Here is a 27,038-nt window from a genome sequence, read left to right on the forward strand (position 1 = left end):
CTAACATGGGAAAAATAATAAAAATTTCTAATAGAAATGTATAACATCATGGCCATTTTGGGTGTTTTTAAAATTCCATGTTAACGTTAAACCTTAATCTTTGTTGTATTTGTGACAGAAAAAAAAAAAATGACTTAAATCAGTGTGAATAAGACTTTAACATTGCAGTTTAAATTTATAGACTTCAACATAACCACCCTTTTTTGGTGATCAACATTCAGTCTGATTTTCCACCTCATTGAAAACATTCTCCAGCTGCTGCTGAGTGATTTCATAAATTGCATTCATGATCCTGGCTTGAAGTTCCTTTAAAGAATGGTCTGGATGAATACACAGCAGTTTTAACACAGTCCCATAAAATATAATTCAGTGGGATAGGTCAAATTTAAAGCTGCACAAGGATTTCATAAACACACTGAGTAGATGGGCACTAAAACTCTGAATGTGTTATATGGAAAAACTTTATAAAGGATGGCAGTGTTCCAAATGTAGATTAAGTTGGTCATCTATGAAACAATTCCTACTACTGATGGTTCTTAATAGTACCACCTGCTAGTTCTTTCATATTAAATTGTGTGAAATAACACATTCTGTAAACTGATGAACTACTTATTTATTTAATAAATCCATCAATGAAAGAAACCTCTGTCATTAGAAATGGAGTTATTTATTAGACCCAAAAGGTCTTAAGCCAGAAATGTCAGGCATTTTTGTGCACAAAGAGTGTTGCAATCTGGCATTGTTTTTTAAAACAGCAGCAAGTAGCACACCATACCCAGTTGGTATGTTTGTCCCTTATCTGGCAGGAAACTCCAGAGTCTCCGGGTAATCAGCTCAATGCCAAGTTAAACCTCGGAAGGACATCAGTGGTCTTGGTGTATAGTTCTGAAGAAACTACTAGGCTATAAGTATGCACTGAAGGCTGACATTTTGAGTGCTTCACTGATGCATTTCCTTTGTTGATTTTATTTATTGGTTTAGTGAGAGTATCTTTCACCCAGCCATGACAATTGTTATTCTGCAAAACAAAGCAAACCAATATAAACTTCATATTCCTAAATTAGAATTGTGGTCCCCTTGTTAGTAATAGCCATTGCTCATGTTTTGAAATTAATGTGACCACATGAAATAGATGCTACACAGAAAACTTAGCAATATGTGGTAATTATGCATACACAGGCTGGTATGTCACCAGCCACTGTGTAGAATTAATCCCAGGGCAGTTTTTACTGCTAGCCATTCATGTCAATTGAAGTTAGGTATTCTGCTAAAATACTTTAATAATTTTCAGCTCTGTCACTGAAGCTTTCTTTAAATGTTTATAAAAACATGTGAATTGTTTATACTTATGTATTTTATATGCTTAATATACTTCATTTGTATTAGTAGCTTGGAAATGTCTTCTTTTTTTATTCCTCTTTTTTTTATTGTGGTAAAATATACATAAATCATATTTATTTTAACCATTTATAAATATGCAGTTCAGTGGCATTAAATACAGTCACAGTGTTGTGTAACCATCACCACTGTCTATAACCAAAACTTTTTCATCATCCTCAACAAAAACTCTTTAACCATCAAACAGTAACAACCTCATTTTCCCTCCCACCAGCCCTTAGTAACCTCTATTCTGTTTTGTGTCTCTATGAATTTGCCTATTCTAGGTACCTCGTGTAAGTGGAATCTAGAATATTTATCCTTCTATGTCTGGCTTATTTCACTAAACCTAGTGTTTTCAAGGTTCATCCATGTTATAGCATGTAACAAAATGCCATTCCTTTTTTGGCTTAATAAATCCCACTGTGTGTATATATACCATATTTTGTTATTCATCGGTTGATTGACACTTGGGTTGTTTCCACCTTGTAGCTATTGTGAATCATGCTGCTATGATCATTGGTGTACGAATATTTGTTCAAATCCCTGCTTTCAGTTCTGTTAGATGTGCAGTGTAGGTAGTAGCAGAGTTGTTGGATCATACGGTAGCTCTACGTTTAACCTTTGAGAAACTGCCAAACAGTTTTCTACAGTGTCGTCTTGTTTTTAAACAATTATCACAAATTTTAAGCATATACAAAAGTATAAAAATACTGTAAGTGTTCCTTGCATACCCATGAACTCATCCAGCTTTAATATTTACCAACTGATGACTGTCATGTTTTATCTATACCCCTACCTGTTTCACCCCATTCCATATTATCTTTTTTTTCTTTTTACATCTTTATTGGAGTATAATTGCTTTACATTGAATCCAGATACAGCAGACCAAGACAGACTTCCCACTTATTGATAAAATTAGAGATTTCTGTCATACATAATATGAATATCTCTCTTTAGAGAAGAAAATATGAGTGTAATTTCTGGTTCTTTTAGATAATTCTGAACTTTTAATTTCCTCGCATTTTCAAAGGATTGTAATTGCCTTTTTCTTCTCCTCTTTTTTTTTTTTGTTATAGTTAAGAATTAGCAGTATATGCTTTAATTCCAAAGTATAGGGTTATTCTTCCCTACCTTTTAAAAATACTTTTGATCCACGTTATTATTAGCAAAGTTATTATAATGTTACTGTAGAACTATAGGCTTAACTTAGAGCATTCTATTTGAGATACTGTCCTGGTTCTGTAATCCTAGGGAAACCGTCGTTAGCTCATGGAGTCTCAGAGCTGAGTCCGAAGGTGGTGGGATTTGGGGAATGCGGTGTCAAAGTAAGCCATTATATTTCCCCTCGTGTGGATGTGACTCTCCTCTCAGTTCCCAGAAATTCTCTGGTTCCTGTATCTCGGGGGGTTGTAGCCTTTGTCATTGTTAAGATTTCTTATTTTAACTTAAGGTCTTTAGATTTGAACCCTTAAGAAGTTCATGAATATAGGAAGATTATGCTTTTAAAATTATCTTCCCTATTTAATTAAGCTATATTTTGGTGCTTTTACTTTCCAGAGTTAAATCTCTCTCCTAATTGGCTTTCACCTAAGTAAATTCAGAAGATTTGTCATTCTTCATTCTATGGAAAAGTATAAAAATGTTGCTGTTCATTTGAAGTTTCATCAGAGATATTCAAGAGCATGAGGCATATGGTTAGAATGAAGCCCTTTACCACACCATGCTGAAACCAAATGCCTAGCCTAAAAAGCTTTTATAATATTCGTTGTTCTTCCATTCTCCCCCTTAAAAATGCAAGAGTTACCTATCATCTCCATTAATTTGCACTGCTACCTTATGTTTCTTTTGGTCATTGAAGCAAAATATGCCAATTAACTTTATTTTTTCATCCAAAAAGCAGTGGTTTTAATCCCAAATGCATTAACTAAAAATGCTTTCCAGTCTCCCACAATGTTCAGGGAATAGCTAAGACCTAAGACTCTGATATCAAAAAGCATTTTAATTCAGTTTGAATTGTATTATATAGTAAATATAAGATTATGAAGTGTTTTACTTATATTCATAAAAGTATGCTTAACGAGTATGTTGTGAATAGGGTGGTGTTATTTTTGTAGTTTCTTTCATGGAACACTTGGGTTTCATAAAACCAGTGATGTAAAAAAATTTCCAGGAACACATCGAATAAATTACTGTTTAATAGACAATGATTTGTCCGTGAAGAGTGATTATACCTTAAATGAATATTGTTGCAAGGTCAGTCAAAGAGGAAAGTTGATATTGGTTGATTGATAGCATACCACTCTTGAAAGCACAGATATTATAGCTGGAAAAATCCTGTAAAGGTATCACATTTGAAGGAAAGATAGTATAATATAAAGGTAATTTTTAAAGGAACAATATATTGGTACATATTGTACCTTAATATATATAATAAAAATATATATTCTATACTAAAGACGAAAGATTTCAGCAAATTTTTAATCTAAGTCCACTTTTATAGTTTGTTATACACATTTCTTGGAGAACAAGTAGGGAAAAATCTCGTATCCTCGTCTCCAGATATGAATCTCTTCAGAATTAATTCTTACAAAGGCAGCTTTGGTTATGTTGACCCAAAAGTCTTATTCCTAATCTCCCCAAAAACTACCTGACTCAATTTAGGAGCTCTTGGGAACACCCATGAATTAGCTTCCATAGATTTTTTGCCATAGGAGTCATGTTCCTGAAAGTTTGTGCTGTCATTAGGAACGGTTCTCTCATTATCTGCCTGTGATTGGAGAATTGCTTTGTCTGATAAAATCTTTATATCTCCTGGTAAAAGGGAAGCTATGATCCTTATAACAAAGTGCTTTGCATTTAGTGAGAGAAGATTGTCTTTTGAGCATTGCGTCAAATGGACTTTGTGCTGTCCTTCCCAGTGACTTCAGTGCCTTCTCTTGGAATGAAGGCTTTCCTGATTGCACTTGGAGTTTTCAGTGTTCTTAGTAGTTCAGGCTACACTTAAGTCCTGATATAAGTTAGCCATCTCTCTCCTCAGTTCCCAGATGAATGCTACTTAACTTTGACCTGAGGTATTTGGTCTTTGAAGATGTCAGCTGGTCAGATCCTCTTCCTGAGACAGATCGCTTTGGATTTTTTGTAGCTCAGTTTTAAGATTGCTACATTTCTTCCTCCTAAGTTCCAGCTCTTGTGCGAAACCATGGATCTTCAGATTATAGCTCCATTTTTCTACCTGCCAGTTTAATGAAGGTGGATTTAAATGCTTCTTCACCTGCTGAGTTTCTAGATGTCCTTAGATGGAGGAGTTCTGCTTATTTAGATGGCATCTGCTCACTCAATGCTTTCAAACATCTAGTTGTCTTTATTTATTTTATTCCAATGTGCTTTTCAAATTATCTTATTGATGTGCATGATAGCTCTTGTTTACTTGTTTTCACTTCACAGAACATGTTATTCTTCATCTCATCTGGTTCCTATCAATGTTTCTTCCAAAACGTATTCTTTTTTATTTTAAAGTTCTCTCTTTGAATCCAAAAATTCTTTTCTTAACGTCTTCGTATAGAGTGACAGGGCAAAATAGGAAACAACAGACTCATTCCTCAGTGTGTTAAGGTGGGAGCCACTGTGTCTCTGAGCTTTTCCACAATGCAGAAGACAGATGCCATCCTCTGCCAACGCGTCCAGGACTGTTGGAGCCTGGCTTCCAATGGCCGCTCACAGAGCCGGTCACTTTCCATTCCCCGGTGGTAGGAAACAAGCTGAAAACAACTAGGGTGGCTGGAGGTCATCGGGACTCTGGTTTCCCCACAGACCCTACTGCTTGTCCAGCCACGGTAGCTGCCTCACTCCATGAGGGTGTTCCTTTCCTTGGATTGGGTCGCATCCCTGCCCCCCAGCTTTTCTAAAGCTACATTTTGAGAATCCTGTCACTTTTGGAGAATAAAGGAGTTAAGGTTACTCTATGTATATATAATTTTTATATGTTAATTTTGGGGGAACCCCATTGTCTATGAGTCAGACATCTGGAGTTGAATCTCAGCTCTGCTACTTGCCTGCTGGGACTGTGGTGAGTTAATTAACCTCTCTGGGCTTCAGTTACCTCAGCTGTGAAAGGATGATGATGACGTGGTGTCAGTAGGGCTGTTGAAATGCTTAGATCCAATAACTTATGTAAACTACTCAGCCCAGCACTGGGCACAGAATGGGTGCCACTCAATAGCAGTTTCTCCTTCTCTCCAGCAGAATGCCAAGGTTTCTGCCCAAGCCCACTACGAGTTCTTAAATCTGGGCTTTTTTGTTTTGTTTTGTCCGTCATTTAATCTCCAGAGCAAATAACGTTAGTCATGTTGTAGGATCAGAAGCCTGGAGCAAACAAACTACTACCACAGTATAGATTTACAGATAAATCAGTAAGAAATACTCAGTGTTATTTGATTCATTTCACCTATGACAGTTTTATTTATTTATTTTTGATGACACACCAATGGTCATACTATTATTTTAATGTATACATTCAGATATGTAAAGTTTTAATTACCCTTATAATTTCATCTATCAGAAAGTAATTGTTTTTGCTTTGTTGACTTATAAGTTTTTGCTGAATTGGTCTCTCTCTAAAGCTTGTCATATTGTCTCTTTGTATATAGTAACTTAAGAAAGAGTACAGAATGTGGGCAGGTAGCATAATTTTATAGTAGCCACATTTTAAGATAAAATGTAGAAACACCCTAATAATAAGGTAGGTACATTTGCTTCTTTTTAACTAATCCTGAATATTTTCTTTTTCTTGAAATGAGGTCTGTGTTTTTGGCTTTGCCTCTCATCTCTTTTGCGTGCGCTCAATCAACGTCTGTAGGTTTAACTTACAGAACTCATCTTGGGGTTTAATCGAGGTTTTCCTTACTGAATGGTGTGTCGTGCTTGGTAGGGGCCTAGTCTGAGTAATCCTTTTGGCTAATTGGACCAAATAATTTCCTGCAAGTTATCTGTGGTGAATTACAGTAGGAGAGCCAGTGAAAACTGTCCACCCTAGTGACCAGGAGCTAGACCTCAGAGCTTATTAGACCTGAATCCAGCTCTGGTTCACATGACATTAATTAGTTGTTGGTCTAGGCAAGTCAATTACTATCTTTGTGCCTCAGTTTTCCTATCTGTAAAGTGGAATAATAATGCCTAATTTATCAGATTGTTGTAAAGATTAAATGAGACAGTATATGTCAAAAACTTAGCCCAACACTTACATATACTGAGTCTTTAAGAAACCATAGCCATTATTATGTGATGGAAAATCCAGTGTTAACAAAACTTTATCTTATTGGTCACCTTAAAACAAAGCAACAACATAACCCAGTTTTTCATGTTTTCAATTGAGCTAATAGATTCTAAAGCCAGACTAATACAAAAATGTCTTTTTGATACATATAGGTTTATAGTTATTTGGATTGATAAAAGGGTCTGTAGAATGTTAAATAGTAGTTAGCTGTTGAAATAATTAATCCAGTTTCTTAAAGATGTTTAATATTGGACCAAAGCCTAGTATAGGCATTGGAAGAATTTAGTATACTTTTTGAAATTTTTCCAGTATTGGATCTGACTCACTGACTTGAAACAAACAAAACAGAAGCTTGTTCTCCCTGTGCCCTTAGTGCCAAGAAGTAAATCATTGCTATATTCATCAAGTCATAAAGCTTAAATCGTCTCTGAGTTGGACACCTCAGGGTAGTATTTGATGCTAACTACTGATTCAACCAGGGCCTGGTGATATTTAATGGACTGTTGTTCAAGGTCAATTGACACTAGGTGCTGCATCAATATTAAAGTATTGCACAACAATATGGATGTATAAAAACTTCCATTAAGCAATGAATACAAATGAACTTTTTTTGTCCTTGTAACCAAATATGCTGTGGTTTACGGTTATGTAACCACATGCTCTGCATCAAGAAAATTTCCTTGCTTTAGCTTCACCAATAATTTGCCCTTTTTCTGAGCTCCTCTTAGGGCTGTGGCTCCTTAGTCACAAAGCACACAGGCATTTCTTTATGTGTTTTTCCTGCTTTCCTATTTTCTGCAGGCCAGAACCCCTGGCTCTTATCCACTCTGGGGTGGTGCTAATGCTCAAAAATGGCACTGTCTTTGCACTTGATGGTAAAGTGCCAGCATTTCTTGTACACCTGCTGTGTGCAGTTGCCTTGACATGACTCCACTTGGAATTAGATGGTAGCTGCCAAAGGTCAAGCCATTGGCTTCAAGGTCAACATTCCCAGGTGAGATAGAGAACAGGGAAAGGAAATAAAAAGGAGGAGACAGGGTATAGGGAATGAAATCTTGTTGTTTGAATTCCTGAAAGAACTGGCAGAAATTTTAGGGAAAAGGGTAAGAAATTATTTTTACTGCTCAGCACCAGTATTCAGGTACAATATCTGAACAAATTATAAACTTTTAAAATAAATAAAATATTGCTTAACTGTTACATAAGTATTCCTTAAGTAGCTTGGATTAATGCATTTTTAAAGTAGAAAGTTAGCATAGTTTGTTACAATATCAGAGTTTTAATTTGACACACCACAGGTGAGACCCTATAAATACTTAGTAATGAACTGCTGTCACATCAGACATTTAAGGTTTAATCACGTAGTCAATTTATATCTCACTGTCATTACCTTGCCTGGTCCCTGTGACATTCACCATATTGTCAGTAAGCTGCTGTAACCTCAAGTGAGATTTGGCATTTTTCCCCATTCCTAACACCTGCCCTTTCATGTAGTGCTCCAAAAAATGAGATAGTTCTTTGTAGCACACATCAGTAGCTCAACAAGTGTTTCTTTGAAGCAACTGATTATTTACTCTTGTGCCATATGGTTTGACCTCGGCACATTTGCTGTCTAAAAACAGTCAGAAGTATTTTCAAAACTTAGATTCCTCAAGATCAGTTTTGTCAAGGAAGCTGACTGGTGTTCCTAATAACAGCAAGTCAAGCAGTACCTTTAGAAAAATCGGAATATTTACATTAGGATCAAAAGCTAGTTTTTCTTAAAATTTATATGTAAAAAAGAAAAACTGTGAGGCAGTACTAATCAAGGTATTTCATGATCTTCAGAGAAACCGTAGGATTTTAAAATTGCCACTTTGGATTGATGATGAATTCATGAAGAATAGAAGAAATGACCCAGCTTGCCAGTGGTTGGTTGGAGAAACTTAAAAAGATGTTCAGATTCTACATATATGTCTATACACAGGGGAGCCCAGAAGGTTAGCCAGGACTTGCCCAAAGAGAAATCTGAGTAAACTTGATAGTTCCTGTGTCAATGAGGAAAATAGAAAGACAGCTTAAATAAGTCAAGACTGTTTAGCATCTAATTATTATGCAGTGAACCCCCTTCTTTCCCTTGATTGTTAAAAATTCTTGAAACCCTGGAATTGCTCCTACGTTCAAGGCATGAGGCAGATTTGAAATTCTGCTAACACTTTCATTCGAGAACTGGCCAGTAGCAACTTTTTAATAGGAAGCAAAGAATTCTGGTGTTTGGTCTAGACCTCTATTTTTTGCATTCACCTCAAAGGAAGGTTTGTGAGAATTTATGACTATTGTTTGTAATAACAACCTTTAAAAGTCAGCTATTCTCTATCCCCACCCAAATATATTTGCAAGATTACTTTTAAGTCCATAAAATCTATAAAAATCACCCAAATTCTCCTTCAAACTATTAAAATTTAGTTTTACACTGATTCTTACAAGATTGATGTTTTCTCTCCACAGCTTAGAATAATATTTTATTTGTCTTAAATTATTTCAAAATTTAAGTTGGTATTGCCTTTGTTGTAGAAATCTTAAATTCTAGAATTTTGAAATTTGGCAAACAAATTCGAGTAGGATATACCTTTCATAACAGTTCATAACACTATGCAGTCTTATAATCTGCCTTTTACATTGCCTTTTCCATCCTGAAGTGTCATAACACTTTTTACAGTTTACTACATGTAGCAGTCAACAGATTCCTTAATCATTTTAGTATCTTTGAACTTTATCCAGCATCCATTTATGTCTTGACACGTAGCTACCAGAATTAAAGACTGTTTGAGAGCAGAAATTAAAGTCTTCCTCAGCTAATGTTGAAATCAGGAATTCATTGTTTCTCCAAATCCTTTAAACCCTGACTTTTAGTTATGAATTTTTTTTTTTTTTGCACTCCACTCATTTGATGGAAACATTAATTAAGGTAATAGCATGGCAGCATTTCCCAGTGCCACTGTGAGTCCCTGAGTAGCAGTGCACATTACGTTAACTTCTTCAGATTATAAAGCCCCTATTTTGCACCGTGAAGCGGTAATTTCAGGGAATAGCGCTTAATGAAGTTCCCCCAGGTGTTGAACTTACTAGAGGAACTTTGAATTCCTCTTTTAAGTGCAAGGAAAAATAAAGTAGGAGGTTTGGTTTGTTTTCGTTTTTGTTTTTAACAGATTTTTAATGCAACGAATTAAAACAATTAGAACTATACTTCAATTTAAAAATAAATTAAAAACACATTAGAATGACAGTTCTGGTCCTATCTGCCTATTGAGCCAACATTAACTTGAATAAACATGAAACCATTGGCTTGCTAAAAAGTAATTTTGGATTTTTCAGTTAACTGCCATTGATGTGATAAGGACTGAGCAAAACATGCATATCTCTTCTGAAAGTGGGACTACTAACTATAAGACATTAAATCAACTTACTAAAAATTTAACACCTTTCTAAAGTGACAAAATTATTTTTTACTCCTAAATAAAATACTTTCTTTTTTATTGTAATACAATTAACCACTTTATAATTACACTTTTATTGAAGAAATCCTTCTTACCACCTTCCTCTTAAAACTTACTATAGTGATAAAATGCTGCTGTTAAACCACTGTGGATGTGCTCCAAATGACATGGTGCCTGCTCAGATGTCCATACGTTTGTTCTCTACACCTGTGTCTCAATTTCTGCTCTGCAAACTGGTTCATACATACCATTTTTCTAGGTTCCACATATATGCGTTAATTTACGATATTTTGTTTTTCTCTTTATGACTTACTTCACTCTGTATGACAGTCTCTAGATCCATCCACGTCTCTACAAATGACCCAATTTCGTTCCTTTTTCTGGCTGAGTAATATTCCATTGTATATATGTACCACATCTTCTTCCATTTGTCTGTCAATGAGCATTTAGGTTGCTTCCATGACCTGGCTATCGTAAATAGTGCTGCAATGAACATTGGGGTGCATGTGCTTTTTCAATTATAGTTTTCTCTGGGTATATGCCCAGTAGTAGGATTGCTGGGTCATATTGGTAGTTCTAGTTTTAGTTTTCTAAGGAACCTTACTGTTCTCCATAGTGCCTGTATCAATTTACATTTCCACCAACAGTGCAAGATGCTTGCCTTTTCTCCATACCCTCTTCAGCATTTGTTGTTTGTAAATTTTCTGATGATGCCCATTCTAACTATGTGAGGTGATACCTCACTGTAGTTTTGATTTGCATTTCTCTAATGACTAGTGATGTTGAGCAGCTTTTCATGTGCCTCTTGGGCATCTGTATGTCTTCTTTGGAGAAATGTCTATTTAGGTCTGCCCATTTTTGTATTGGGTTGTTTGTTTTTTTAATATTGAGCTGCATGAGCTGTTTATATATTTTGGAGATTAATCCTTTGTCCGTTGATTCGTTTGCAAATATTTTCTCCCATTCTGAGGGTTGTCTTTTGGTCTTATTTGTAGTTTCCTTTGTCATGCAAAAACTTTTAAGTTTCATTAGGTCCCATTCATTTATTTTTGTTTTTATTTCCATTACTTTAGGAGGTGGATCAAAAAAGATCTTGCTGTGATTTATGTCAAAGAGTGTTCTTCCTATGTTTTCCTCTAAGAGTTTTATAGTGTCCAGTCTTACATTTAGGTCTCTAATCCATTTTGAGTTTATCTTTGTGTACGGTGTTAGGGAGTGATCTAATTTCATTCTTTTACATGTAGCTGTCCAGTTTTCCCAACACCACTTATTGAAGAGACTGTCTTTTCTCCATTGTATATCCTTGCCTCCTTTGTCATAGATTAGTTGACCATAAGTGTGTGGGTTTATCACTGGGCTTTCTATCCTGTTTCATTGATCTATATTTCCGTTTTTGTGCCAGTACCATATTGTCTTGATTACTGTAGGTTTTGTAGTATAGTCTGAAGTCTGGGAGTCTGATTCCTCCAGCTCCATTATCTTCCCTCAAGACCTGACTATTCGGGGTCTTTTGTGTCTCCATACAAATTTTAAGATTTTTTGTTTTAGTTCTGTAAAAAATGCCATTGGTAGTTTGATAGGGATTGCATTGAATCTGTAGATTGCTTTGGGTAGTATAGTTATTTTCACAATATTGATTCTTCCAATCCAAGAACATGGTATATATCTCTCCATCTGTTTGTATCATCTTAAATTTCTTTCATCAGTGTCATAGTTTTCTGCATACAGGTCTTTTGTCTCCCAGGTAGGTTTATTCCTTGGTATTTTATTCTTTTTGTTGCAATGGTAAATGAGAATGTTTCCTTAATTTCTCTTTCAGATTTTTCATCATTACTGTATAGGAGTGCAAGAGATTTCTGTGCATTAATTTTGTATCCTGCAACTTTACCAGATTCATTGATTAGCTCTGGTAGTTTTCTGGTGGCAACTTTAGGATTCTCTATGTATAGTGTCATGTCGTCTGCAAACAGTGACAGTTTTACTTCTTCTTTTCCAATTTGTATTCCTTTTATTTCTTTTTCTTCTCTGATTGCCGTGGCTAGGACTTCCAACACTATGTTGAATAATACTGGTGAGAGTGGACAGCCTTGTCTTGTTTCTGATGTTAGAGGAAATGCTTTCAGTTTTTCACCATTGAGAATGATGTTTGCTGTGGATTTGTTGTACATAGCCTTTATTATGTTGAGGTAGGTTCCCTCTGTGCCCATTTACTGGAGAGTTTTTATCATAAATGGATGTTGAATTTTGTCAAAAGCTTTTTCTGCATCTATTGAGATGATCATATGGTTTTCATTCTTCAATTTGTTAATACGGTGTATCACATTCTTTGATTTGCATATATTGAAGAATCCTTGCATCCTTGGAATAAATCCCAGTTGATCATGGCGTATGATCCTTTTAGTGTGTTGTTGGATTCTGTTTGCTAGTATTTTGCTGAGGATTTTTGCATCTCTATTCATAAGTGATATTTTTCTGTGATTTTCTTCTTTGGAGTATCTTTGTCTGGTTTTGGTGTCAGGGTGATGGTGGCCTCATAGAATGAGTTTGGGAGTGTTCCTTCCTCTGCAGTTTTTTGGAAGACTTTGAGAAGGATGGGTGTTAGCTCTTCTCTGTATGTTTGATAGAAGTCACCTGTGAAGGCATCTGACCCTGGACTTTTGTTTGTTGGAAGATTTTTAATCACAGTTTCAATTTCATTACTTGTGATTGGTCTGTTCATATTTTCTATTTCTTCCTGGATCAGTCTTGGAAGGTTATACCTTTCTCAGAATTTGTCCATTTCTTCCCGGTTGTCCATTTTATTGGCATAGTGTTGCTTGTAGTAGTCTCTTAGGATGCTTTGTATTTCTGCGGTGTGTGTTGTAACTACTCCTTTTTCATTTCTACTTTTATTGATTTGAGTCCTCTCCCTCTTTTTCTTGATGAGTCTGGCTAATGGTTTATCAATTTTGTTTATCTTCTCAAAGAACCAGCTTTTAGTTTTATTGATCTTTGCTATTGTTTTCTTTGTTCCTATTTCATTTATTTCTGCTCTGATCGTTATTTCTTTCTTTCTTTCTACTAACTTTGGGTTTTGTTTATTCTTCTTTCTCTAGTTCCTTTAGGTGTAAGGTTAGATTGTTAATTTGAGATGTTTTTTGTTTGTTGAGGTAGGATTGTATTATTATAAACTTCCTTCTTAGAACTGCTTTTGCTGCATCCCATAGGTTTTGGATCGTCGTGTTTTCATTGTAATTTGTCGCTAGGTAATTTTTGATTTCCTCTTTGATTTCTTCAGTGATCTCTTGGTTATTTAATAATGTATTGTTTAGCCTCCATGTGTTTGTGTTTTTTACTTTTTTTTTCCCTGTAATTGATTTCTAATCTCATAGCGTTGTGGTTAGAAAAGATGCTTGATATGATGTCAGTCTCCTTAAATTTACTGAGCCTTGATTTGTGACCCAGTATGTGACCTATCCTGGAGAATATTCCATGTGCACTCGAGAAGAAAGTGTAATCTGCTGTATTTGGATGGAGTGTCCTATAAGTATCAATTAAATCTATCTGGTGTATTGTGTCATTTAAAGCTTGTGTTTCCTTATTCATTTTCTGTTTGGATGATCTGTCCATTGGTGTAGGTGAGGTGTTAAAGTCCCCCATTATTATTGTGTTACTGTTGATTTCTTCTTTTATAGCTGTTAGTAGTTGCGTTTTGTATTGAGGTGCTCCTATGGTGGGTGCATATATATTTATAATTGTTATATCTTCTTCTTGGATTGATCCCTTGATCATTGTGTAGTGTCCTTCCTTGTCTCTTGTAACAGGCTTTATTTTAAAGTCTATTTTATCTGATATGAGTATTGCTACCCCATCTTTCTTTTGATTTCCATTTGCATGGAATATCTTTTTCCATCCCCTCACTTTCAGTCTGTATGTGTCCCTAGGTCTGTAGTGGGTCTCTTGTAGGCAGCATGTATATGGGTCTTGTTTTTGTATCCATTCAGTGAGCCTGTATCTTTTGGTTGGAGCATTTAATCCATTGACATTTAAGGTACTTATCAATATGTATGTTCCTATTACCATTTTTGTAATTGGTTTGGGTTTGTTTTTATAGGTCCTTTTCTTCTCTTGTGTTTCCCACTTAGAGAAGTTCCTTTAGCCTTTGTTGTAGAGCTGGTTTGGTGGTGCTGAATTCTCTTAGCTTTTGCTTTTCTGTAAAGCTTTTGATTTCTCCAGCGAATCTGAATGTGATCCTTGCCGGGTAGATAATCTTGGTTGTAGGTTCTTCCCTTTCATCAGTTTAAATATGTCCTGCCACTCGCTTCTGGCTTGTGGAGTTTCTGCTGAGAAATCAGCTGTTACCCTTATGGGGTTCCCTTATATGTTATTTGTCGTTTTTCCCTTGCTGCTTTCAATAATTTTTGTCTTCAGTTTTTGCCAATTTGATTACTTTGTGTCTCGGTGTGTTTCTCCTTGGGTTTATCCTGTATGAGACTCTCTGCGCTTCCTGGACTTAGGTTGCTATTTCCTTTCCCATGTTAGGGAAGTTTTCAAGTATAATCTCTTCAGATATTTTCTCGGGTCCTTTCTCTCTCTCTACTCCTTCTAGGACCCCTATAATGCGAATCTTGTTGCGTTTAATGTTGTCCCAGAGGTCCTTAGGCTGTCTTCATTTCTTTTCATTCTTTTTCTTTATTTTGTTGTGCAGCAGGGAATTCCACCATTCTGTCTTCCAGGTCACTTATCCATTCTTCTGCCTCAGTTATTGTGCCATTGACTCCTTCTGGTGTATTCTTCATTTCAGTTATTGTATTGTTCATCTGTGTTTGTTTGTTCTTTAATTCTTCTAGGTCTTTGTTAAACATTTCTGGCATCTTCTCATTCTTTGCCTCCATTCTTTTTTTTAACATCTTTATTAGAGTATAATTGCTTTACAATGGTGTGTTAGTTTCTGCTTTATAACAAAGTGGATCAGTTATACGTATGCATATGTCCCCATATCTCTTCCCTCTTGCGTCTCCCTCCCTCCCACCCTCCCTAACCCATCCCTCTAGGTGGTCACAAAGCACTGAGCTGATCTCCCTGTGCTATGCGGCTGCTTCCCACTAGGTATCTATTTTACGCTTGGTAGTGTATATGTGTCCATGCCACTCTCTCACTTTGTCCCAGCTTACCCTTCCCCCTCCCTGTATCCTCAAGTCCATTCTCTAGTAGGTCTGCGTATTTATTCCCGTCTGGCCCCTAGGTTCTTCATGACCCTTTTTTTGGGTTTTTTAAGATTCCATATATATGTGTTAGCATACGGTATTTGTTTTTCTCTTTCTGACTTATTTCACTCTGTATGACAGTCTCTAGGTCCATCCACGTCACTACAAATAACTCAGTTTCATTCCTTTTTATTGCTGAGTAATACTCCATTGTATATATGTGCCACATCTTCTATATCCATTCATCTGTTGATGGACACTTAGGTTGCTTCCATGTCCTGGCTATTGTAAATAGAGATGCACTGAACATTTTGGTACATGACTGTTTTTGAATTATGGTTTTGTCAGGGTATATGCCCAGTAGTGGAATTGCTGGATCTTATGGTAATTCTATTTTTAGTTTTTTAAGGAACCTCCATACTGTCCTCCATAGTGGCTGTATCAATTTACATTCCCACCAACAGTGCAAAAGTGTTTCCTTTTCTCCACACCCTCTCCAGCATTTATTGTTTCTAGATTTTTTGATGATGGCCATTCTGACTGATATGAGATGATATCTCATTGTAGTTTTGATTTGCATTTCTCTAATGATTAATGATGTTGAGCATTCTTTCATGTGTTTGTTGGCAATCTGTATATCTTCTTTGGAGAAATGTCTGTTTAGGTCTTCTGCCCATTTTTGATTGGGTTGTTTGTTTTTTGGATATTGAGCTGCATGAGCTGCCTGTAAATTTTGGAGGTTAATCCTTTGTCAGTTGCTTCATTTGCAAATATTTTCTCCCATTCTGAGGGTTGTCTTTTGATCTTGTTTAAGTTTTCCTTTGCTCTGCAAAAGTTTTTAAGTTTCATTAGGTCCCATTTGTTTACTTTTGTTTTTATTTCTATTTCTCTAGGAGATGGGTCAAAAAGGATCTTGCTGTGATTTATGTCATAGAGTGTTCTGCCTGTATTTTCCTCTAAGAGTTTGATTGTTTCTGGCCTTACATTTAGGTCTTTAATCCATTTTGAGCTTACTTTTGTGTAATGTGTTAGGGAGTGTTCTAATTTCATTCTTTTACATGTAGCTGTCCAGTTTTCCCAGCACCACTTTTTCAATAGGCTGTCTTGTCTACACTATATATTCTTGCCTCCTTTATCAAAGCTAAGGTGACCGTATGTGCGTGGGCTTATCTCTGGGCTTTCTATCCTGTTCCATTGATCTATATTTCTTTTTTTTTTGCCAGTACCATACTATCTTGATTACTGTAGCTTTGTAGTATAGTCTGAAGTCAGGGAACCTTTTTCCTCCAGCTCCGTTTTTCTTTCTTAAGATTGCTTTGGCTATTCGGGGTCTTTTGTGTTTGCATACTAATTGTGCAATTTTTCGTTCTATCTCTGTGAAAAATGCCGTTGGTAGTTTGATAGGGATTGCATTGAATCTTTAGATTGTTTTGGGTATTATAGTCATTTTCACAGTGTTGATTCTTCCAATCCAAGGGCATGGTATATCTCTCCCCATCTATTTGTATCATCTTTAATTTCTTTCATGAGTTTCTTATAATGTTCTGCATACAGGTCTTTTTTTCCTTAGGTAGGTTTATTCCTAGATATTTTATTCTTTTTGTTGCAATGGTAAATGGGAGTGTTTTCTTAATTTCATGTTCAGATTTTTCATCATTAGTGTATAGGAATGCAAGAGATTTCTGTGCATTAATTTTGTATCCTGCTACTTTACCGAATTCATTGATTAGCTCTAGAAGTTTTCTGGTGGCATCTTTAGGATTGTCTACACATAGTATCATGTAATCTGCAAACAGTGACAGTTTTACTTGTTTTTTGATTTGGATTCCTTTTATTTCTTTTTCTTCTCTTATTGCTTTGGCTAAAACTTCCAAAACTATGTTGTATAATGGTGGTTAGAGTGGGCAACGTTGTCTTGTTCCTGATCTTAGCGGAAATGGTTTCAATTTTTCACCATTGAGGACAATGTTGGCTGTGGGTTTGTCATATATGGCCTTTATTATGTTGAGGAAAGTTCCCTTTATGCCCACTTTCTTGAGGCTTTTTATCATTAATGGGTGTTGAATTTTGTCAAAAGCTTTCTTTGCATCTATTGAGATGATCATATGGCTTTTGTCCTTCAGTTTGTTAATATGGTGTATCACATTGTTTGATTTGCGTATATTGAAGAATCCTTGCATTCTTGGGATAAACCCCACTTGATCATGGTGTATGATCCTTTTAATGTGCTGTTGGATTCTGTTTGTTAGTATTTTGTTGAGGATTTTTGCATCTATGTTCATCAGTGATATTGACCTCTAGTTTTCTTTCTTTGTGACATCTTCCTCTGGTTTTGGTATCAGGGTGATGGTGGCCTCGTAGAATGAGTTTCGGAGTGTTCCTCCCTCTGCTATATTTTGGGGGAGTTTGAGAAGGATAAGTGATACCTCTTCTCTCAATGGTTGATAGAATTCGCCTGTGAAGCCATCTGACCCTGGGCTTTTGTTTGTTGGAAGATTTTTAATCACAGTTTCAATTTCAGTGCTTGTGATTGGTCTGTTCATATTTCCTGTTTTCTTCCTGATTCAGTCTTGGCAAGTTGTGCATTTCTAAGAATTTGTCCATTTCTTCCAAGTTGTCCATTTTATTGGCATATAGTTGCTTGTAGTAATCTCTCATGATCCTTTGTATTTCTGCAGTGTCGGTTGTTACTTCTCCTTTTTCATTTCTAATTCTATTGATTTGGGTTCTCCCTTTTTTTCTTGATGAGTCTGGCTAACGGTTTATCAATTTTGTTTATCTTCTCAAAGAACCAGCTTTTAATTTTATTGATCGTTGCTATCGTTTCCTTCATTATTTTCTTTGCCTCCATTCTTTTTCCGAGGTCCTGGATCATCTTCCCTAACATTATTCTGAATTGTTTTTCTGGAAGGTTGCCTCTCTCCACTTCATTTAGTTGTTCTTCTGGGGATTTATCTTGTTTCTTCATCTGGTACATAGCCCTCTGCCTTTTCATCTTGTCTGTCTTTCTGTGAATGGGATTTTTGTTCCACAGGCTGCAAGATTGTAGTTCTTGCTTCTGCTGTCTGCCCTCTGGTTAATGAGGCTATTTACGAGGCTTGTGAAAGTTTCCTGATGGGAGGGACTGGTGGTGGGTAGAGCTGGCTGTTGCTTTGCTGGGCAGAGCTGAGTAAAACTTTAATCCACTTGTCTGGTGATTGGTGGGGCTGAGTTCCCTCCCTGATGGTTGTTTGGCCTGAGGTGACCCAACACTGGAGCCTATCCAGGCTCCTTGGTGGGGCTAATGGCTGACTCTGGCAGGGCCCACGCCAAGCACTACTTCCCAGAACTTCTGCTGCCAGTGTCCTTGTCCACACGGTGAGCCACAGCCACCCCAACCTCTGTAGGAGACCCTCCAACACTAGCAGGTAGGTCTAGTTCAGTCTCCTATGGGGTCAGTGCTCCTTCCCCTGGGTCCTGATGCGCACACTACTTTGTGTGTGCCCTCTGAGAGTGGAGTCTCTGATTCCCGCAGTCCTGTCAAAGTCCTGCAATCAAATCCCGCTAACCTTCAAAGTCTGATTCTCTAGGAATTCCTCCTACCATTGCCAGAGCCCCAGATTGGGAAGCCTGGGGCTCAGAACCTTCACTGCAGTGGGTGGACTTCTGTGGTATAAGTGTTCTCCAGTTTGTGAGTCACCCATCCAGCAGTTATGAGATTTGATTTTATTTTGATTGCACCCCTCCTACCGTCTCATTGTGGCTTTTCCTTTGTATTTGGATGTGGGGTATCTTTTTTGGTGAATTACAGTAGCTTCCTGTCGATGATTGTTCAGCAGTTAGTTGTGATTCCGGTGCTCTCACAAGAGGGAGTGAGAGTATGTCCTTCTACTCTGCCATCTTGAGCCAATCTCCTGAACTCTTTACCCTTTAATCATATGTTTTCATGTCTGGAAAGCAACTTACAATGGTTGCTTTCAGGAACAACGTGTTGGTGGAGAAGGAAACTTTTTACTAATTGATTAATTCAGCAAATATTTATAAAGCACCCATTATGTGCCAGACACTATGTAAAATGTTGGCTATGCAGAGGTGACCAAGATGGACATGGTCCCTGTCTTCATGAATTTAACAACGTAGTGGAAGAGCCAGGCATTTAATATGCACATATGCATACACACACACATATGTATTTACTTACAAATTGTAATGAGTGATATGAAAGAAAAGGATGCTATGAGAGAGAATTCACAAGGGGGAACTAATTTAGGGTAGGAGGTGGCTCAGGAAGTGATATTTGTGCTGAAACTTGAACGATGAATCAGAGTTAGCTGGGCAAGAAGTGGAGGAAAGCGTTCCAGGTAGAGGAAACAGCATGTGCAAAAGCCCTGAGGCAGTAAGGATTCTGGCTTACTGGAAGAACTGAAAGAAGACCAGTATCACTGAAGTACAGAGGGGAGCAAAAACCTGGGATGAAATTGGATAGGAACAGGCAGGTCAGAATATACAAGGTTTGGCAGTTTGAATTTTGACCTGAAGTGCAAGGGGAAATTATTGAAGGAGTTTTAATCAGAGAAATGATAGTATCTGTTTTTTGTTTGTTTGTCTTAATTTAAAGACCTCACTGGTCTTTAAATTAAAGAGGAGAATCTGTAGGATATGGCCTAGAGCAATAATAAATAGTCCAGGCGAGAGGTAGTGGTCACTTGGACTAGAGTAGTGACAGTAGAAATGGAGAGAAGTGGGCACATTTAGAATGTATTTGGGGATATGGTGGTGGATTATATATGGGGGCAAGGAGGTTCCCTAGAATTAAATAAGTGTCTGATGGCATGAGCCATAGGGTGGAGGATATAGAAGTCTAGAGAAGGGACAGGTTTGGGGGGAACATCAAGAGTTCAGTTTTTAGACAAAGTAACTTTTATGTAGTAATGGAGGTTTTTTGTAGAGGTTTGGGCTTACAGTATAAATCTGGGGATTATCAGGGTGCAGATGGTATTTACATCTTTGTGAATGAATGTGATCACCTAGGGAGGGAATGTTGAGAAAGAGAGCCCAGGACCTGGCCCTAGGGAGCTCTAAAACCTAGACCTTGAGTAGAATAGGAGACGTTCACAGATGGACTGAGAAAGAACAGCCAGAGAGTCAAGAGGAAAGTACTGAGGAGAAAGGGTGTTGGGAAAGCTAAGAGAAAAGTGTTTCAGTAAGAATTAGACCCATTCTTGTGTAGTTGGAGTAAGCTTACATTACCTTTATAATTATATATGTATGTACATCTATATTTTTTTCCCTAAAAAATGCCTTTTTAATGTATTGGTGGGGCTGGCCGGAGCGTGTCGGGAGCAGGCACCGAGGCCCAAGCCGCGGGACCCTAGCGAAGGACGTGCCGAGGTCGCTGGGCCCCACCGGGTGGCCCTAGCTGCCGCCATGGGCATCACATTTTTAGAAGTTATCAAACCTTTCTGTGCAGTTCTACCAGAAATTCAGAAACCTGAAAGGCAAATCCAGTTTAGAGAGAGAAGGTACTATGGACTGCTATAACTCTTTTCATCTTCTTAGTATGTTGTCAGATACCACTATTTGGAATCATGTCATCAGATTCTGCAGATCCTTTCTACTGGATGAGAGTTATTTTTGCATTCAACAGAGGAACTTTAATGGAATTGGGTATCTCCCCAGTTGTAACATCTGGTTTGATTATGCAGTTGTTAGCTGAAGCCAAAATCATTGAAGTTGGAGATATACCCAAAGACAGAGCCCTATTCAGTGGAGCCCCAAAACTATCTGGTATGATCATTACGATCGGGCAAGCCATTGTGTATGTCATGACGGACCTGTACGGGGATACCGCTGAAATGGGTGCTGGAATCTGTCTCCTTATCATCATTCAGTTGTTTGTTGCTGGTTTGATTGTGCTGCTGTTAGATGAGCTGCTACAGAAGGGTTACGACTTGGGGTCTGGGATTTCCCTCTTTATTGCCACCAACATCTGTGAAACCATTGTCTGGAAGGCCTTTAGTCCCACTACCATTAACAGTGGCAGAGGTACTGAGTTTGAGGGTGCAGTCATAGCTGTCTTTTATTTACTGGCCACCAGGACAGACACAGGTCAAGCTCTAACGGAGGCTTTCAGTCATCAGAATTTACCCAATCTCATGAACCTCATTGCTACAGTTTTCGTGTTTGCTGTTATATATTTTCAGGGATTTCGTGTGGATCTGCCCATTAAGTCGGCCCAGTACTGAGGGCAGTACAGCAGCTACCCCAAGCTCTTCTACACCTCCAACATCCCCATCATCCAAACTGTATGTTATTTCCCAGATGCTGTCAGTTCGATTTTTAGTAAATTTACCAGGACCATGGACTGATGTCAGTTGGGAAGGATCTGCTTGTTCTTACCCAGTGGGGGGCCTTTGTTACTACCTTTCTCCTCCTGAGTCCATGGGCGCCATATTTGAGGATCCTGTCCATGTGGTTGTTTATAGCATCTTCATGTTGGGATCATGTGCATTCTTTTCTAAGATGTGGATAGTGGTATCTGGTTCCTCAGCCAAAGATGTAGCTGAACAGCTTAAAGAACAGCAAATCGTAATGAGAGGCCACAGGGATACCTCTATGGTTCATGAGCTTAATAGGTGCATCCCCATAGCAGCTGTGTTCGGCAACTTGTGCCTCGGCGCCCTGTCCGTGTTGGCTGACTTCCTCGGGGCCATCGGCTCAGGCACTGGAATTCTGCTTGCAGTCACTATTATTTATCAGTATTTTGAAGTATTTGTTAAAGAACAGGCTGAAGTTGGCGGGATGGGTGCTTTGTTTTTCTAAATGTTCCAGTATTTCTTTTTGTGTGTGTGAAAGGGAAAATATTTTGACACACTGTTTTTGTCAGATAATGCCGGCTCCCCTTTTCTCCTCTCACAGTTTGTTTTCAAGTGCTGACCGTCTCATTCCTGAAATGGACACGGAGCTAAGCCTGTGTTCAGCATTACTACCAGCTGCCTTAACACTGAAGTTTACATTATTCATTAAAAAACGTACATGCAGTGTTGCCTGTGATGCTGGAAACCAATGTACCTGCCTTGCCATGTTCAGTTGTGACGGTGAGATGGTGACGTGGATCAGTTTTGCACACAACATTCAAGACACTCAATATTCCTCCCACTTGTTTAAAAATAAATGTAATTCAGATTGCCAAAAAAAAAGAAATGTATTGGTATCCAAAAAAGAAACCTCACTATAACTTATAAATGAAATTAACCAGTGAGATGACCTTGGAGGAGCTCTCTTTTGGAGTAATTTTTTTAAATGTACACCTATAAAAGACATGTTCAAATACATGTACAAGATACATACAGAGTGGGAAATATACAACATGCAGAATCCAAGTAGAAATTGTTTTTATAAAATTAGCATCCTGTTGTCCATGTATTATTACATGCCTCTGCTGGTTGGATTAATAGGACTTTAAGAAATATAAATGTTAAGGTTGAGTTTAATTTAGTTTTGATTTCTTGTTTGTTCTGATGTGTCAAACTTGGAAAAGTAGGGATTGCTCTGCCTAAGTGTGATTTCCCCTTCATAGCTGGGTAATATAGCTTTACCAGTCAGACTTCAGGAATATGTCTGGTATTCCCCGAGCCTTTTTACAGTTGCAACAGCTGATGCTACTGAATTATTTTAGCAAATGATAGAATGTTTACTTGCAGAAGAAAGAATGGTGTAATGGAAAGAGCATGGACTTGGATTCAATTCTAGTTCGAATTCTTACTCCTGCACATTTGCACAGCCTACTTAATGTCTTCATCCTTAGTTTTCTCATGTATGAAGTGGCTATACATAATGAATACCTACTGCACAAAATTTTTGCGAGGACTAAATGAAATCAAGTATGTAAAATGCAGAAGAAAATGTCTTTCACAAAGTGTGCACTTAATAAATGTATTGTTTTTTTTTTGTTAAGTTTATAAAAAATATGGTTTCTGGAGTCTCCTGGCCCTTGCATCCAATGTGCATCAGTCATTATTTTTCTCATCTAAAAAGATTAACATTTATTTTTCATCACAGAAAATGAGATTTTCACCATGTATAATATTATTTATGTTTATAAATATAAAAAAATTTAAAAATCAAGGCATAACTCATATCAGTATTTGTTACTCTGTTTCTCAAGATGCCTTTTCTAAGTGACAACTTCTTAGAGGATTAATTCTTTTAATTAATGAGCCTAACATTTAGAACCAAAATTTTTAGGTAAAGTGATTTTCAGGATTGTCAAGTGAAAAGAATGTAAGTATGAGTAACCACAGATTTGAAATTCTGTATTCATTTATCTGAAATAAGCTTGATTGACGACAGAGTTACTATTGTTTGATGCTTTAATTTTTTTCATCTCCGATATTGATGTTTTATTTCATATAAAACGGCACTATGGTAGAACATTTGCTCTTCTTTCTGTCGTAATAGACTTGCTTTAAACTAAACCCATCAAAGTGCTATACATTCAAATGCAATCATGTTTAAGTAATAATTCTCAGTGTATTTGAAAAGACTTGCACAGAAATATTTATTGTAAAGCACATGGCTTTTACAGTGCGTGCACTAGGCTGTTTTTGCTTGGTCTGTATTTATGTCTGTGTATCTACATTCCTGTTGAAATATGAAAGAGGTGCTGTATATTTAAGTATTCAGTTTAGTCACATCAATGTGCCTTTCTGTTTAAGTATCTGTGTAGAATTGGATTAGAAGCAACACAATCAGATTTGGCTGGTGAGCCAAAAAGAAATGTATATAAATTCACTTTTTTACAAATAAGTTGCTCTAAAATCAAAGTAGGAGAATAAATGTAGTGTGAAATGTTACGCAAAATACAGGCACAGCATAATTAGCAAAGGTTAGTAGAAATGCTGTTTGTTAAAACCTGAAGTGTAACAGTCAGTTTCCTCATTACAGGAAATAGCAAAGCAGTTAACAAACATCATCTGTCAAAAACAGTGTTAAGGCAGGTTAAGAACCACAAATATACGAAGTTTATAAGTTGTAAAACTGAAATGGGAATGCATTTGATTTTAATATCTTTTACAAATTTTTTAAATGTTATACTGATTGATTTATTCAATAAAATTTCCAAAATCATGTTAATACTTCCTTTATCTATGGTCTGATAAAATATTTTAGATGTGGGATTTTCCTACTTTGGACAAAGTGCTTCTACTGAAGGAAGAATCTACTCATAATTAAAACTGGGGAAAGTAAGTTATTTTTTTCCATTCTGTACTTTCTTAAAATTATTGTGGTAAAATATATATAACATAAAAGTTTCCATTTTAACCATCTTAAATGTACAATTTAGTGGTATTAATTACATTTACAATGTTGTGAAACCATCACCACTGTCTATTTCCAAAACTCTTTCATCACCCTAAACAGAAACTATATTTTTAATAAAGTCTTTATTCAGATATAATTCATATACTATAACATTAACTTACTTAAAGTGTACAATTCAATGGCTTTTAACATATTCACAGAGTAGAGCACTCGTTGTGTAGTTTTACAGGCAACTGTAGAACCTTTTCATCACTTCAGAAAGAAACTCTGTACCCAGTAGCAGTTACTTTTCATTTTCCCCAAACTTTCTGACTCTATAGATTTCCATTTTCTGGACATTTCACATAGTGAAATCATACAATATATTTGATCTTTTCTGACTGGCTTATTTTTACTTCTTTTGTGGCTGGGTCCTTTACTTCTTTTACTTTTCAAGGTTCATCCACGTTGGAACATGTATTATTATTCCATTCTTTTTTATTGCCGAATAATATTCCATTGTATGGCTATACCATATTTTGTTTATTCATTCATCAGTTAATAGACATTCAGATTATATCTACTTTTTGGCTAATATTAATAATGCTGCTGTGAATATTTGTGTACAGGTTTTTGAGTATATATGTTTTCATTTCTCTTGGGTATATACCAAGGAGTGGAATTGCTGAGTCATATGGTAACTCTATGTTTAATCATTTGAAAAACTCCAGACTGTTTTGCAAAGGGACTGGCCCATTTTACAGTCCTAAGTGCAGTGTGTGCAAGTTCCAATTTCTCAATATCCTGGCCAATACTAATTGTTACTGTCTGTCTGTTTTTTCTTGTTTAATTAATTTTTATTGGAGTATACTTGCTTTACAGTGTTGTGTTAGTTTCTGCTGTACAGAAAAGTGAATCAGCTATACATATGCATATATCCCCTCTTTTTTGGATTTCCTTCCCGTTTAGGTCACCACAGAGCATCGAGTAGGGTTCCCTGTACTATACAGTAGGTTCTCAGTAGTTATCTATTTTATACATAATAGTGTATATATGTCAATCCCAATCTCCCAATTCATCCTGTCCCCCCTTCTCCCCCCGTCATCCATACATCCGTTCTCTATGTCTGTGTCTCTATTTCTGCTTTGCAAATAAGTTCATCTGTATCATTTTTCTAGATTCTACATATAAGCAATGTATACGATATTTGTTTTCCTCTTTCTGACTTACTTCACTCTGTATGACAGCCTCTAGGTCCATCCGCATCTCTACAAATGACCCAATTTTGTTCCTTTATATGGCTGAGTAATATTCTATTGTATAGGGGCTTCCCTGGTGGCACAGTGGTTGAGAGTCTGCCTGCCGATGCAGGGGACACGGGTTCGTGCCCGGGTCCAGGGCAAAAAAAAAAAAAAAAAAAAAATATTCTATTGTATATATGTATCACATCTTCTTTATGCATTCTTCTGTTGATGGACATTTAGGTTGCTTCCACGCCCTGGCGATTGTAAATAGTGCTGCAGTGAACATTGGGGTGCATGTATCTTTTTGAATTATGGTTTTCTCCGGGTATATGCCCAGGAGTGGAATTGCTGGATCATATGGTAGTTTTGTTTTTAGTTTAGTTTTTTTTTTTTTTTTTTTTTGTGGTACACGGGCCTCTCACTGTTGTGGCCTCTCCCGTTGCGGAGCACAGGCTCCGGATGCGCAGGCTCAGCGGCCATGGCTCACGGGCCCAGCCGCTCTGTGGCATGTGGGATCTTCCCAGACCGGGGCACGAACCCGTGTCCCCTGCACCGGCAGGCGGACTCTCAACCACTGCGCCACCAGGGAAGCCCATTTTTAGTTTTTTAAGGAGCCTCCATACTGTTCTCCATAGTGGTTGTATCAATTTACATTCCCACCAACAGTTGTAGGAGTGTTCCCTTTTCTCCACACCCTCTCCAGCATTTATTGTTCATAGATTTTTTGATGGTGACCATTCTGACTGGTGTGAGGTGATACCTCACTGTAATTTTGTTTTGCATTTCTCTAATAATTAGTGATGTTGAGTATCTTTTCATGTGTTTGTTGGCCATCTGTATGTCTTCTTTGGAGAAATGTTTATTTAGGTCTTCTGCCCATTTTTGGATTGGGTTGTTTGTTTCTTTTTTGATATTGAGCTGCATGAGCTGCTTGTATATTTTGGAGATTAATCCCTTGTCAGTTGCTTCATTTGCAAATATTTTCTCCCATTCTGAGGGTTGTCTTTTCATCTTGTTTATTGTTTCCTTTGCTGTGCAAAAGCTTTTAAGTTTAATTAGGTCCCATTTGTTTATTTTTGTTTTTATTTTCATTACTCTAGGAGGTGGGTCAAAAAAGATCTTGCCTGTCTGTCTTTTTGATTGTAGTCATCCTAGTGGATATGGTGTAGTATCTTTTTTTTTTTTTTTTTTTTTTTTT

The 27,038-nt window shown here is 37.0% G+C and overlaps 1 protein-coding gene and 2 pseudogenes across 5 annotated transcripts in view; 2 read left to right on the plus strand and 1 right to left on the minus strand.

Annotated features, from left to right (window-relative positions):
- UMAD1 (UBAP1-MVB12-associated (UMA) domain containing 1) overlaps positions 1 to 27,038 on the plus strand; it is a 271,116-nt gene that overhangs the window by 105,267 nt on the left and 138,811 nt on the right. The gene's annotated exons all lie outside the window — the stretch shown is intronic.
- On the minus strand, positions 4,472 to 8,121 carry LOC113618508 (5-azacytidine-induced protein 2 pseudogene; annotated as a pseudogene).
- Positions 19,174 to 24,456, plus strand: LOC113618411 (protein transport protein Sec61 subunit alpha pseudogene; annotated as a pseudogene).

The sequence above is a fragment of the Aethalodelphis obliquidens genome, unplaced genomic scaffold (genome assembly GCF_003676395.1).
Source record: "Aethalodelphis obliquidens isolate GAN/ISIS:26980383/991018 unplaced genomic scaffold, ASM367639v1 scaffold5, whole genome shotgun sequence".
NCBI classification, from domain to species: Eukaryota; Metazoa; Chordata; class Mammalia; order Artiodactyla; family Delphinidae; genus Aethalodelphis; species Aethalodelphis obliquidens.